The 11,942-nt window shown below is 30.6% G+C and overlaps 1 pseudogene across 1 annotated transcript in view; it reads left to right on the top strand.

The window, feature by feature from the left end:
- LOC143223275 (agrin-like) overlaps window positions 1–11,942 on the top strand; it is a 97,864-nt pseudogene that overhangs the window by 63,294 nt on the left and 22,628 nt on the right. Inside the window, exons 11-13 of the transcript XR_013012796.1 lie at window positions 2,684–2,795; window positions 3,982–4,161; window positions 7,251–7,413. The product of XR_013012796.1 is annotated as an agrin-like (transcript). The remainder of the gene's footprint in view (window positions 1–2,683; window positions 2,796–3,981; window positions 4,162–7,250; window positions 7,414–11,942) is intronic.

Below are 11,942 nucleotides of genomic sequence, written 5' to 3'. Positions count from 1 at the left end.
ACCTGGTAAAAGTGATCTTCTCAGAGCTTCATGGAGGAACTAGATGTGAATATATTTTATTTTAAAAGCACATGTTGTACAAAAAATCATGTTATGTGTGAGATTATCTTAAATATTTCAAATAAATGTAATGTAATGACTTAAATAATGTGTGTGTGTTTTCACATTAAAATAGTTTGAGTGAAGTTAATTTGAGAATACTTCTCTTTGAATACTGCAATCCTGGTGAATAACTGTTTAATATTTTCTGTTTTTTTTTTAAATAAAAGCATTATCAGTTAACTACTGTATGCTTTTGGTTGTTTGATATTGTGGGAGAAATTACTGAGTAGACCTACTTTTGTGTAGAAAGTGGAGAAGAAAGAAAAGAAGATGAAGAAGCTGGACTTTCAGGAAATATGATGAAAGTAGCCCATAAACAAGGTGGTGGAAAGTCCGTCCAAAGAAGGTGGCTTTAGAAGAGACAAAACCATCTCCAGCCAGAGAATCATTCCTCGATTGATCCAGAACTCCGCAAAAGTCGAAACCGGCTGGAGGAACTGGAGAAGTGAAAGAGAAGGGACTGAATGGTAACATTGGGAAAATTTATAGTCTTTATATTTTTATTTTCAGTAAACGTCAGGTTACTAGTAGCACAGCCTCAAGACTGTACATAACAGTTAAATTCTACAAGCTAAGTAAAATATGAATTTAAACATTATTTTTGTAAGAGTGAAGTATTTAATAATGAATCTATTATATCATAAGCAGATTCTAATCACTTATAAACACATATATTAGTAGTATTTCTTCTTGGCTACTTTAAATTTCTGAACTCAAAATTATTATTTGTTCTTTGTATATTTTATTATCAATTTCTGAATCTTAAAATATTTCTTACTAACAAAACTTTATTATTTGAGACAAGATTACCTATCGTGAAAGACACAGTAATTTTTTCAGTCTGAGTCTGAGAAGTGGGCTTTTGTTATCTTGGAATGGTGTTAAAGAAATTGTTTCAAAAAATCACAAACAGGACCAAACGTTTTTCCATTCAGATTTCACCAGTATTTAATAACATTCTTGTTTTAAATGTCATTCTAAAACCTAAATATTTTTTTCTCTACTGTGCTGTTACAATTTTGTCTTATTATTTGAAGAATTGGATAGAAAGATATTTAAGGGATTTATTTAGTTTTAACATATGTGTAATTAAACATACATTTTTAACTTATGTTAACCATTTTGAATTATGCTGTTGTGTATTGTGCACAGATATATTATTTAAAAGAGGTATTAGATCTTTAATTATTTTATACCTTTATCTCATTGCTGAAATATAAATAGGTCCAATAGTGAATATTTGATTTTTGGTTGCCAGGTAATTCATTTATATTGCAAAATAAACACCAAACAAATGCATTTATTTACTTACACATAAGATTAAAGTTTTTATGTACTAAACATGAATGAATATATTATTTTTTCCTAGCATTTTTGTAGTTTTCTTCTGAATGGTAGTGGTTTTTCAAGTATTTATCGGTACTTGGTTGGTATTGATTGAATTCCACCAGTATAATCATGGTTTAACATACTGAATACAAACAGATCTTACATATGCAGCAAATTAAAACTTGAAGACTAGATAAAAATATTTTAAAGTAATTCCAAAAGTCAGTTTCCACACATTACAACAAGATTCTAGCTTTCTTGTTACATATTTATGTAATTAAAGAATAAAATAAATTTACATCAAGCCATGTAATGTTTTTGTTCTTGTTTTTGTTAAATGTAGTTCTGTCTGGTGTAATATTTGTGTGTGCTTTTCTACTATATTTCACAAATATTTGAAGCATGCAGAAATTTGAAGGATTTCAAAAAGTTGTTGCTTTTATTTTAAACATCTGTTGTCATTGAAATTTTTGTAAGGGTGGTGGTCGGTGTATCAACAATGTACTATTCTGTTGTAAGCTGATAAACAACAATGCATTACTGAGCTACTTATTTTTAGATTAAAATGTCTAATTATTTAGTTTCATATTTATCACACTTTCTAATCTATGTGGTTATTTTTTGTTGGAATTAGAATAGTCATTTTCTAATGTAAAGTTTTATCAATATGAGATTAAAAAGCTGAAACTTTGCAAATTTTTCCTGCCAAGAAAGAAAAGGATTTCAAATGTCAAGCTGTTGTGTGGTTGTTTTAATTTTGTTGCATGTAGATTGGTTAACATCTATAGATTTTACATATACTGTTCTAAATCTTGTAATTTTTACTTTTATAATATTCAATGGGCAAAAGTAATTGGAGTAGCTGGATATTGGTTTGTGCTAGTACATTTCTTATGCCAACTAGTTTGGAGCTAAAACATCAAAAATAAAGTTTATACCACCAACCTAGCTTCCACAGAGTTACAGAACTTCAAATATAAAGTAACAGATACACTTGTGATAACCTATTGGTTGAGTGAAAGTTTTCTTTGGTAATACAGTTCACATTTACTGTTTATTTCTGTTATAACCTCAGAGTATTATCCAGTGTGTACAAATGAAAACCAAAGTTAAACAGTAAAATGATATTATTTGACACAAAATTGTCTTAATGCAGCAGTACTAACATTTATTATAATACAGTTTTTACATAAATGGAATAGTAGATTAAAGTTTATGTTTATAAAAAACATTTAACATCAAATATATTTAGAAGAAAGAAACTGATGGAGAAGTGAATAAAGATGATGATGAGGAGCCAATGCCTCTTGCTGAAAGAATTGGAAATTCTCCTGAGAAATACGAACAAGCAAAGGCAAAAAAAGGTAGGAAATCAGAATTATATCTGTAACTGTTGGTTTTCATTTGAAAAAGTGGAAAATTAATTAAAGTAATATTAGTGTTATAAAGACATTAGTGTAATAAAGACATTTTTCTAATTTCTGAAACATCTTTATAATTGTTAGAAGAGAAGTTTCCAGCTCAGTATTTAATGGAATCCACCACGTCTCTAAATGTCATAAAATCTAATTTATTTTTGGTATCATGTGTTAGTAAATGCATGTAGTTTGTGAAATGCTCGTCTTGTTTGTTTATCAAACTGATTTCCTTATAAAGTAACAAATGACTGTATTGTCTTCAGTCCTGCTAAATATCTTGTAGTTTTTATTGATATCTTTTCGTGGTGGATTATCAAATAAAGGTACTCATAGAAGTGATAAAGAAAAACCATTTTTTCCAAAAGAGGTTATGAAGGACCAAAACTATTAAAAAGAGAGAAAAAGAGTGTTTATGTTGGTATATCGCAGCACTACCTATAAATTTAATCTTGTCTAAGACTGGTAAGTTGATGCTTAGGCTAACAAGAGTGTCATGGCAACTTGTTTATAAAGTCTATTCACATGTTGTAATATTTTCAAAACAAACCTAAAACTCAAGCGCTTTTGAATGGTTGACTATTCAGGAGAATGAAGAAAAGTCAACTGTTTGAAAGCTCCTGAGTCTTGGGTCTTGTTTTAAAAATGTTACAACATTTTAGGTGATACTGTGGACTAGCTACTTAACATGAGTCTATTCACAAGTACTGTTATGCAGCTAATATTCACTTATTGAAGACCAGCTACTAATAAATATGTATGTGTAATAAAAATTGAGAAACATTAAAAAGCCACCCTTTAAAACATTTATTTTTGTTAAAGAAACAAATAATTACTGCTGCAAACTTTTTAATACTATGGGCATGATATTACCATATATAGTTCTCTGGAAATATATTGATTTTGCATCATTTATGATGTGGTGGGAAAATTTAGGCTACATTATCAGAACTTATGTGGTAAACATTTTTATCATGAAACAGAGTTGTGGATTTCTTTACAGAAATTTTTATAGATGAATGTAGGAATTCACTTTTCTTAATAGTATTTGGTCAAATCTGTAATTATACAGTCGTTTTTGTGATGCAACATTTATACAGATAATTAAAATATTATGTAATTTATGCCTTTATAGCATTAAAGCAGCAAATTAAACATAGCCCAAAGAAGTCACTCTCATCTAAAAAGAAAGGACCAAAAAGAAACCCATGGTCAGCTTCAGAATCTGAACCCAGCTCATCAGAAGAATCGGATGTAGAAGCTAGTGACTATATACCACCAGAGAAGAGAACCACTGCTCCAAGACGAGCTGCAGGCATGTAGTATGATAAATCTTTTTTAATAGTTAATATCAATCACTGCTGTGATACAAGCTGGAGGTTTGTTATATGATAGATATGTCTATAGTAGTGAGCAAAATAAATAAATATAATAATATTTAATGAGATATGCTTGTAACTATCCCATGCATTATACAAGTCACTAAACTAATATGTTTGTCAGTTGAGTTTCTAAATTTTTATGGTGGGAACATTAATTTAGACACAGTTCAAAAGACAGTAAAACAAAATTTAAATATAAACAGACATACAGTAAAACAAAATTTAAATATAAACAGACATACAGTAAAACAAAATTTAAATATAAACAGACATACAGTGAAACAAAATTTAAATATAAACAGACATACAGTAAAACAAAATTTAAATATAAACAGACATACAGTGAAACAAAATTTAAATATAAACAGACATACAGTAAAACAAAATTTAAATATAAACAGACATACAGTGAAACAAAATTTAAATATAAACAGACATACAGTAAAACAAAATTTAAATATAAACAGACATACAGTAAAACAAAATTTAAATATAAACAGACATACAGTAAAACAAAATTTAAATATAAACAGACATACAGTAAAACAAAATTTAAATATAAACAGACATACAGTGAAACAAAATTTAAATATAAACAGACATACAGTAAAACAAAATTTAAATATAAACAGACATATACTGTTGCAAGTTTTAGGATAAATAAAGGTAGTTTCACATTGCAGTTTCAAGTGATTCTAGAAAAAGGGTTAACTTAGAATTTTTAGAATATATATATTGGAGGTTACAAGATTGGTAAAATTGACCAACCTTGTATTTAGAGTTAGGATAAAGAAAATAACAGATAAAATAGAAAGTTTTAATTAAAAAATGATTTTTTTAACTAATCAAGAGAATTTATAAATTATACAAATTAAATTTGAAAATTTTCAGATAAATAAAAGTATTTTTAATCTTAACATGAAAATCTCTTTACATTCAGACAAGTAAACAGTACTCTGCCACTTTTGCTGCCAGTTAGGAGTCAAAGGCCATGTTATCATATTTATTGACTTGCATTCAGAATTTTACTCAATTACTTTTTTATGAATTTATGTCAGTAAGGTTGGAATAAAGTGTAGATTATAGTTCAAATTTTAATATTATATACAAGTTAACTTCTTTAAAGCAAATATTAGAAGAATTGATCTAGATGTAGATTTTAGTGAGTATGTTCAATGCAGCACTGTTTAAAATTAGATGTTTGTGATGTCAAAATACCTAGTATATAGTTTCTTGCAAATTAGGAACTCAACTTACTGATATTATCAAGCTAGAATATAAAATAAAAACTTCATGTATTTTTATTTTGTACTCAATCAAACACATAGTGGCAGTATTCACCTCTTTCTGTTTTTTTAAATGGTCCCCTATATACACTTAATTTAATATAGGACATGTGAATCATAAATTGATAACTAATAATGTCCCACTAGTGATCTTTTTCAGCCATTTTAATCTGTTAAAAGGCTACCACATTCTTTTAATCCAAGATTTCAAGGCAGTAGGTTGTGTCATTAATTAACTCAAAGTTTCATATTTTTTAAAAATCTAAATACATCTTAGTTACTAAGCTCTATAAATTTTAATATAAATCTGTGGTATCAGTGTAGTTATTTATCATTTTTTGGTTATACAACTGTATATATAAAATCTAAAAAACATTTTGTTTGATATCCTCCACATGTGAAATTTTAAAAGGCTTAGCAACCTATGTCCAGGAGCAACTGAGGACAAAGGTTGAAGCAATGAGAGATAATTGTTTGCCTCACACATTGATTTAATGTTCTATATTTTAAGAAAAATAAAGTTAATAATCTGTATACAAATATGTAATGCATAATAATTGAAATGTAACTGTATGTTACAAAATACTAGTCAATAAAACACATCCAAGACAGGGAAAAATTAAAGGTCAGTTTTATATTACTGGATATGTAACAGGAATGCATGTGCATTGTGTCAATGCAAGTTATACATGACTGGAAGGTCAATATAATAAAAATAAATATTTATGTAAGTGTGTGTGTGTGTATGTATAATATATATAGCGTTATGAGACTTAGACTAAACATATGTATTTTCGTTTTACAATATGTAGTCATTCAAGCATGAAAAAAAAATAATTTATGTTTATTTTCTAATTTTATATGAGGTTGGTCAAGTGACAGAACCCACACAGTTAGAGTGTAGAAAATAATATAAAGTATAATTGAAAACAAACATTTGAAATGTATTTAGTAAGTTTTGGACAAAGAACAGTATTTTTTAATCATAACATAAAATCACTTTGCACTAAGACTAGTAACAGAAAAGACTATTTTCACAAATAAACCTTTAGCCAAAATATTTCATTAAAAAATCTGATTTTTTTTTAAACAAAATGCTTTTAATTTTTACTAAATGTCTACCAAATTTTGTGAAGATACAAATGTTGTATCAAACATTACATTCAAATACTTTACGTGTGTAGATGTACTCGTGTATACTATACTGAGCCTGTAGCAAAATCTAATTTTTTTGTGTAAAAAGGTTCTGTAATTAGACTAAAAGTGCCAGATTTTGTGTAGATACACACTGTAATAAAATGCATATTACATAAACAATAATAAGTACAAAATGGTTACGACCTCAGTCAATTTGAACAAGCTTAGGTTACACTTAAGATATGTAAAATAAAGTATTGTAAGAGAAACTTTAACAAGTTTAGTTTTGTATCACAGTAAAGGCAACTGATTGCATATTCTTTTTTACACACACTTTTACTAGCCAGTAATTGTAGTTCTGTGAGGTATTTATGTATATAATAGCCAAATTTATTCTTGTTGCAGATTTGGATTTTTTGTTGGACGGTACTTATTGTAACTTCATTAATATTATTACACATTTAAGAAATGGCTTTTCTAAAAGTGTTTTGATTGGTCACAACGTGTTTGAGAGAGTGGTTAGTGCAGTGAAACAGTATAATATTGTTATGTTTGGATCTGTAATTTGATGAATGACAATTTAAACATGTTCTATACAGCTTCAAAGGCAAAATATAACTTTGATAGTGAAGAAGAAGAGGAGGAGCATGAGAATTTTAAACCAAATTATGGAGCTGATGTTGACTGTATTGGTTTAGATCTAGATGGAAACAGTGAGGAAGATGAACCTCCCAGTAGAACAAAGAGCAAAACAATAAAAAGGTATGATTTTGTGTTTTCATATAGCTGGTTGATTTGACATCTTATAGACTTCTTTGTTTCATTGTGATGTAAGTGTTATAGTTGATTTCCATGGGAACAGTTGGTGCTAACTGTCATCAGAAGCTGATCTCTAAATCTTTGTCTCAGATAACATGTAGAACTTATGGGAATGAGAGACATCTTGATGAGAAAATACTTTTCTTAAAGGGCCAGGAGTTGTGTATTGTAGCCATTCATTGAATGTGAATCTGAGGGCTAATGGTTCATGGCCTTTTGCTTCCAGAATATATGCTGTATTTTGAGTGACAGCCAAGTCCCACTTCTCATTCATGTAACGATCAGCCGTAGGTGTTGTTGGCTAACTACCTTCCTTGACTGTCACTTCAAAATTATGGATAGTTGTACACATGTAGACTTTTTATAGCTTTGTGTGAAATTTCTGAAACAACAACAACAAGATCTTTCTTAGCCCAAAGTAGACAGGGGTGGGGCTACATTTTATGAATCAGGATTTTTCATTTGTCTTCATAAGTTTGGGAATTTTTCTCTTTGTAAGGGTTCTGTGACTATTTTAACAAAATTCTCGAACAGATGAGTTTTCATATTTAATTTCTTCAGTATTTGAGATTGGAATTACATCAAATAAGTTTTTTTGTTATTTGTGATAAAATCTAGTTATTCATTTTATTCATTTTTAGCTTTATTGGATAAGTATAATGTAAAGTCTGTTCTTGAGATCTGGTTGATTCCAAGCTCCAGTAGTGATCTAAGGGGGATGCAATCTAGGCAGTTATCAAGAATGACATAATGTAGAGAGCAACACATTGAAAGCCAGGAGATGGAGAAGTAGAAAAAGGTGTACACAGAACTGGCATTCCCTTTGTAGGAAATAAAAATCCTGGGATGAAGGATATGAAAAATGCAGAAGATTTTGTTGACTCACAGATAATGGATTTCCAGAACATACATACCTTCTCTCACACTACACCTATTACTCAACTGCTAGGATTTCTGTATATTTAGCTATATAAGTATTGGTATGATTCTTTTTTTTTTTCACTTGCTCCAGTCTGTTATTTCTCACTTAATCATTCTTGATAATATCTGTCTTGTGATGTTCCACATAAATCAATGTGCCCTCTATCTTTTTACTGTATATAAGCATCTACTTCATATAATATTGTCACATTTTCTTGACAAAGTGTTCACTAATGGAGTTCTCTATAGTATGACAACTGGAGATACTTGAGTGTTCTTTATGTTATCTCTTTAATTTTCATAAAACTAAAGACAAGCTTTGAAAAAAATTGTTTGCCAAGTTGATTTGTGGCATGCATTTCTAGATTAATGCATCCAGCGCAGAAGCAAATCAGGTCTCTCCTGTCTCACCTTTGATATCTAGTGCCTTTTCAGTTTCAACAAACTCACACCTGGCTCTAAACTGTGGAGCAAGCAGTCTCCCTCTTTCTTCTCTCATGGTTCTTTAACCTTTGGGAGTTTGGGCATCTCTCCAATCCCTCATTTCTTTGGAACAAGCATACATTAGATCCCTTTAGTGGTTTCTACACAGTAAATAGATCATGAACAGTAATCAGTAATGATGAGAAAACCCACTTGTAGAGAAAAATATATTTGTACATATTTTCAAGTATTTCATTTAACATACAGTTTATTAAACTTCCTATTCCCTCTTGTTGTCAAACATATCACATTAGAGAAGAGTCATAATCCCTGCTTCCTTTGATAGTACCGTGAAACCTCTTTAAAAGAAAAACAGGTCAAATTTGAGAAACCAAGAACTTCAGATAACCTTACGAAATTAAGTCTGCCATCAGTGATGTCAAGAAAACCCACTTGTTTGGGTTGAGAAATTTTTTATGCAGAGAGTGAACAACATTTCAACCTTCCTTGGTCATCGTCAGGTTCACAAAGAAGGTCAGATGTTGTTTGCTCTTCTGCATAAAACATTTTCTCAACCCAAACCAGCCATTTTTACATATATATAAAGATCATGAACAGTGATCCACTAGATTTCTCAATTTCCTTATTCATGATCAACACTACAGTTGGTATTATTCTGCCATCACCTCATCCAGAGATCCGTATTTTTGTGGATACCTTGTTTTAGGGATGACATAAATATTTCAGTGCTCAGGAGTTTCAGTAAATATGGATGGACAATGACTTTGCTTCACATTGGTATTTTAGAGCATCATGCTGTTTAAAAGGCAATTTCTCAAGTTATGCAATTACAGGGGGGCAAATTCATCATGCTTCAAACTCCAACAATCCTACATGGTATCTTACATTTCACAGCAAGGTGGCAATTAGTCCAGGTCTTTCTTTTTTTTCAAACCTTGCATCTTCTGTATCATCCTACTAGATGACTTTGTTCCAGGGGTGATAAATTTGGTTTCAGATCAATTGTCTCGACCCTGCCACATTATTCTGACAGAAGGAATGCTTCTTTAAGGAGTTTTCCATTGAATTTGCTCTCAATTTGGAACATTATTGATAGATGCATTTGCCACTCATTGGAACACTCAGGTACCAGCATTTTGGTCTCCAGTACCTCACCCTTGGGCATTGGTAATAGATGCATTCATCGGACTGCAACTACATGCCTATGCACCTATTTGTCTATTCCCCAGAATCCTGTCAATGATTCATTCAACTCCTGGTCACATTCTGTTGCTATCACAATTGTTCTTAATAGGAGAACTTTATTGATTACCTTTTAATATTTGAAGAGACAGAAATTATTTTAATCCCCAGTACTTTTTGGTCTCCTTAAGTTATTTAAGGTCTTTTATCCAAACAACTGTTTCAGTTACCTAACAAGGATATATAGATGGAATTACATGCTCTTTTTCAACATCCATTTCAGCCCTTGGTTTCATTTGCTATGTATCACCTTTCTTTTGAGGTTTATTTTTTGTTGGCCCAAGGATGTTGCAGGTCAGAGTTGTTTGCACTGTGCAGTACACAGGAAATTTTATAATTCTACTAATGGCTTTTTATTCACTGTAACACTTCAACTTCCTAGAATTTATATCTAGTTGTCTTGATGGTATTGCTATGAAAATTGATCCATGTTACTTATTCTAGAATCTCTTTGGAAGCAGAATACTTCTGCAAGACGTCTCATCAGATTTTCCACATTTCTCTGTCCTCAGGCAGAAGGATATTGTGCAGGCTAGTGTGTGGACCACATTGAATGATTTTTCCCATGATCTGACAGTATATTCCTCTGAGGGTTTTTGACTATCCTCTGTAACTATCCTCTAGATTATAAAGAAGGATAAGTACTTTCCTTATTAATCTCACATCTCCTTTCCTTTCCAGTGTCCCTTGTTACTTCTTTTTCATAGGATCTCACACTGTGAAAGTGTTGCCCAATCAGGTGTGCTTTTATCAAATCAAATCCACACAGTAACCACTACCACAGTATACTTTATCTAGGTTGCAACAGGATCTATATAAATGAGATGTTCTATAAGACCACCTATAGATAAACCAGATGGTGTTACTGTACTATGCTGGACTGCCCCTCATGAAATATCTTGAGTAAAGCGTAAGTGGATCCTGTCAGTCAGTGGATTTGGTATAACCACAATCTCTGCAGATGCATTCCTTATGGATAATTCCCTCACTAACTTCTCCATCTTGTCAGTGTGGGATTCTAGCTGTAGAGGAAATGGATGTCAGTGTTTTGGAAGTTAACATTTACTTGAATCAAAAATGTATTTTCAATTGCCTATCTCCTCTCACACTCCCTGTCCTTCCTTCCCAGTAAGGGCTAGTGTTAGGGAATGTGGATTGGATCAGTCTTGTAAAAGTGATAATTTTATTTGAAGGAGGTGCTTACATATACAGTATTAAGATAAAAGACAGGTGGAGAGTGTCATGAGAGAAGTGTCATCAAAGGTAATTATGGAATATAACAAAAGTAAGATCAGATTGAAGCAGTTGTGCAGCATGAAAACAGTTACCTGAATGAAATGGTAATATTTGTTTTTTTCACAAAGTAATGTGAGGAACATTGTGTGGATGCCTTAGTGGACAGCATTATGAACTAGTCTTGTATGTAACATGTAATGATGAATAGAAAAAAAAACTGGCTTAGCATGAAAAATGAATTTAGAAACTTTGCATGGAAAGGAATGTATAAACTAACCTGTTGATTATAAGCACAGAAGGAACCATGAAGGGAAAAGAGCTATAAAAGATATCCCAAACATAGTAATCTGACTTAGAAAAACATTTAAAGTAAAATGATCTAAAACATTTAAATGAAGGAACTGTAAAATGTATCTTTTTAATCCAAATTCATTAAACAAAAAACATCTGTTTGAGATAACATAGAATAATTATTAGAAAAGAAGATAAGAATTTAAAATTTTGATAAATTAAACTCAAACTTTACAGATGTTTTGTTTTTAAACCCATGAATGTGGCAAGTTATGCTGAAAAATGTGTCAGATTGAGATAGTATAGTTAAAAGTTAGAATTTTAATCTATGTCACATA

The sequence above is a fragment of the Tachypleus tridentatus genome, chromosome 1 (genome assembly GCF_004210375.1).
Source record: "Tachypleus tridentatus isolate NWPU-2018 chromosome 1, ASM421037v1, whole genome shotgun sequence".
NCBI classification, from domain to species: domain Eukaryota; kingdom Metazoa; phylum Arthropoda; class Merostomata; order Xiphosura; family Limulidae; genus Tachypleus; species Tachypleus tridentatus.
This window is presented reverse-complemented; position numbering and strand designations above follow the sequence as displayed.